This window comes from Alligator sinensis, unplaced genomic scaffold, assembly GCF_000455745.1.
Source record: "Alligator sinensis unplaced genomic scaffold, ASM45574v1 scaffold335_1, whole genome shotgun sequence".
Classification (NCBI taxonomy): domain Eukaryota; kingdom Metazoa; phylum Chordata; order Crocodylia; family Alligatoridae; genus Alligator; species Alligator sinensis.
In genome coordinates, this window is record NW_005842354.1 from 112,256 (window position 1) to 116,666 (window position 4,411).

Sequence of the window (4,411 nt, forward strand, 5' to 3'; positions counted from 1 at the left end):
CCTACACTAGATGTTGGCACTAGTGACATTAAGTAACGTTCTTGTTATACCAGTGCAAAAGGTTCTGATGCAAACCCCTTGTCCAAACTAGAGCTCCAGCTGTTGCTAATGTTGATGGATCTGCACAAGTAATAGTAAACAGCGATAAATGTATGGGGAGAAAATGAAGGGTGAACTCCATGAAGAGACACATGTAGCATATCCAAAAGCACTTGCAATCTAAAGTGAGGCCCAAGTATTGCTATTGAACCTGCGTACAAAGACTACTTTATCTGTGTGGAAGCTTAATGACTTCTAATACCTGCAAGTTAACCCTATATATGCTGTGTTTGCAAATTCACACTTTCTTGTAGGCGCTCGGTGCACAATGAGCAAAACTTGAAATATAATATTGAAAAGTAATGATCAATAACCCCAAATATTCCAGAGAATTATAAAAATGCAGGAAATGTTATAGGCTGGGGGGGGAGGGAAGATATACTGAAAAAGAAATGAGAGTAAGATTTAGAGCCTGATTCAAAGTTCAAGGAAATCAGTGGTAAGTAGCCTGATGAGTTTTGAGCTATGCCATTTATGAAGAGGAACAGAAAAGAAACCGCTATTTCATGAGTAAGACATCTCACCAGACCTCCTAGTCTACATTCAATTCCCCTTTACAATGTGTGTATTCATTTCAAAGCAGTTTCACCATCAAATAAAATGAGATCAATCTGCATTTGGTCCTTTCATGTAAATTTGTTTTATTTTTGTATTTGATAAGTACCGTTGGAGTAATGATTCTTGAAACCTCTCATACAACATACTTGATTGACAGCCCCCCTAAGTGCTGTGCCTTTTATAGAAAACATAATTGACAACCCTTAGGTAGCTAGGATATGCTTGCAAATGGTATTGGTTGGTCCACATTTAATGACAGTGAAACACAATGAGGAAGACAGTAGCTCTAATTATCCTTATTTTTTAAAAATCAGATAATTGTGTGGCAGATGACTCTTAACGAAGGTATAATTTCTGTGGCATGATAACAATATGCCTTTTAATAAATTTTAAAAAGATGAATGCCAAATAACTTGTATTCCAAAAAGACCCTATACTTCATAAAATATCTAGAACAGTGTTTCTCAGATTAAAGTACATGTACCTTGGGGCAGGGGTACAGGCTATGTGATGGACTCCTAAAAGGCACATAAGAGCAAGGACTGAAAAGCAGAAGGTGAAAGCTAGAAAGCAGTACTTAGAGGTTTGCTTTGGGGAATTGGCTTGTAGGTAAAGTAGATATGCATTAGAACAATGGTCCAGAGCAATGGCAAGGGTTAACTGATTTCTAAAAGCCTGTTTGTGACAAAATTTCCTTCAAGATCCACTGTGTCACAGGCAAGCAGCAAGCAGACACACAGCCGGGAAATTGAAGACATGGACCACACTGTTCCATAACATGAATAGTGTATATCCAGACAGAGATAAGGGATTCTGCAGGTCACAGTGCCAAACTGCAGAACCCTTGGGATTTCTGATTTTGGTAGATGGACCAAATGAGGAGAAACCAGTAAATAATCAAATTAGGGTGTTTGCATGTGATGGGTTTGTGAAACAAAGGAATATGCTAACAGGTCAGCAGGGGTGACTGGTGCCTCCTGAGTCTGGGGGGGCACAATTTTTGGGTGGGCCCAGGGGTGGGCAAAAAGCCCCATATCCACTCCTATACTTCTGTGGCTTAGTGCCCCCCACCCCAACACGCCACCAGCCCACGTGGCAAAAAAACTGCCCTGTCCTGAGCAGTGCTGAGTCAGGGGCTAATTGCAAGGGAGGCATATGCCCCCCTGTACTCCCCCTACCAGTCACCTGTGCAGGACAGAATGTGCACAGTATGACGACCACAGGGAGACCAATCAACGATGCCCAGAGATGAAGAGTCATCAGAGGGGAGAAAGAATACAAAAAGAGGGATTCCTGAGCAGCAAAGTGTCCACAAGAGGGGAACCCAAGGCTACCATGGACAAGGGGCATACTACCAGCCCTTCTCACCCACCTCACTGGGGGAGGAGGGGGCGTTGACCTCCAACTTCCAGACTGCTGACATCTGACATTCAAGAAAGAACCTCAGGGTGAATTTCACATACTGGCCAGACGTATCTTGACTCTGTGACATCTGTAGGACTGATAGACATAGAATTGTTTTCACTATTCTTATCTGCTATCACTGTGTATCACTAAAATTTGCCTATTATCAAATGGAGAGGTCGTGGTCAGTCTGAGGGCTTGGGTCCACCTGGAACAAGGTATTCCAGTGCCAACAGAAGGGACAAGGTACATTTTAAAAGGAAAAGTAAGGAAAAAAAACCAAACAAGTCCATATATGGTCACAGAGGTTACAGTTTGGTTGCAGTGACATCAAGCATTACTCTTTTATTATTTATAACACAAAATCTTAGGGTTATAAAAAAAATGTAATAAACTTTAAAAGGGAAAGATGACCCAAAACACTTTGAGAATCACTGGTCTAGAAAGTATCTTGGTGGAAAACAGCTTATTACTGCTACATTTCTAACATTCTTCACCAGTTGTCACATTATTTTTGTTATATGCACACCTATCAGCTTCTGAAACACAAAGGTTTCTATCTGGGTGTGACACTGCAGTTAGAGCTCCCTTTAAGACACAGGCTGCTGTGCTGCATCCCAAGTCTGTGAACCATATAGTCTCAAATAATGCCCCTAAATCAAAACAAAGTCCAGGCTCTGTTCCCGGCTGGGATCTTCAGATGCATCTTTACTCCTGAAAATTATCTGACCCCTGGGGACAAGTGCTAACACCCCAGACTTCCCCAGCACTTATGCATGTGCACTTAGAACTCCACATTTATAGGTTAATTGTTCATGTGCACAAGAGAAGCTGTATATATCTGTAATAGGGGGCCCTAGCCAATGTTACTTTAAGAGTGAGGATAGTGTTATAGGACTGCAAACTACTGCAAGCAGCTGGGTCAAGGCCAGCTGCAGCCAAGTAAGCAGTCAAAGGAAAACACCAACAGGACCTAGGAAATTACTATTGTGGAGCAAGCTGCCTTATAGTACCTGGCAAGGGGCAGAACCCCAAGCAGTCAGTGGAGACCACAGAGCATTGGGGTAGTGTAACAGAGGATCCTAACCCTGTTACCAGAAGGCACGTCCGCCCCTTTAAAGCCAGAACTTTCTGGGCACGGAGGGCTGGAAAAGAAGGGGTTAAATGCTGAGCCTGGCCAGCTAGTCAGCTGACCGGACAGGGCAGGACTATAAAAACCCTGGGCCGAGCGGCAGTTGGGGGTAGCTGCCAAAGGGGAAGGAGTGCCTCAGAGAGCTCCATGAAGGAGCGGCCCAAAGGCAGGAAGAGGGGAGCCATGGAAGCCCTGGAGAGGCAGGCAACCACATCACAGCAAAGACGTGAGCTGATGGCGGGGAGCCAAAGCATGGACACTGTGAATATAAGCAGACATGATGGGTTTTTTTCTTTTTCACATTAGCTGGGGGTAGTTATTACCCATGGATGGGACTGTTTTGTTTTTTTTTTGTTTTTTGATTAATGAATAAGACCGGCAGTTTGGGTGAGGCTATTAGAGGAAGGAGGAGGCCTCATTTTGGAGGGATCCACTACAGAGTGGGGACCCCGGCACCGGCGAGGGTGTGGCTTTTTGGGGGCACGGACCCCAGCACCGGTGAGGGCGCGGCTTTTTGGGGGCACGGACCCCGGTGCCTGAAGGTGCGATCTTAAAAAGGCCAGGGAGGTCTGGTGCACCTGTGGTGCAGTCTTGTTTTGGTTTTTTTGGACTGAGAGGGTGCCAGGGCAGGGTTGTCCCCTGGTGCAGAGCTCGCGGCCCCCTGGCTGTGGAGCCGGTGCCCTGGACTCTGGGCCAGGGAGGGCCAGGCTCCAGATTGGAGCAGAAAAAGGGGCCGTGAGCCTCAAGACAATGGAAAAGGCTAGAGCCTCGAAGTCAAACCCTGTTTAGTGGGTTTAGACGGGGAGGCCTAGCTAGAGAAAAACATGGGTCAGGCCCACATAGGGGAAAGGCCCCAACATACACAATACAATAGGCAGCCTCCCACTCACAAGAAGATCATCATCATAATTTCCATCAAGATGTGGCAGGCGAGTATAGGGCAGGGCATAAGAACCCCAAAGAAGGCTCCAAGGGTGCCCCACGCAAGGCACAGATTACTAGGAAGATGGCGCTGGGAAGGGCGACCTGTTACAGGTAGACTACAGCAAAGGTGAGTGGGATGATTAGTGGCCTAAAGGGAAACGCTTGTGTTGCTTTGGGAGATCAGGTGACCAGAAGGGATGGAGCCCAGGGTATTATGAAGCCTGGCTCCTGAGTCAGAGAAGTCAGTCTGACCCTGAGTGCTGCAGGGAGAGGTGTTCTTGGGAAGGAGGGTGT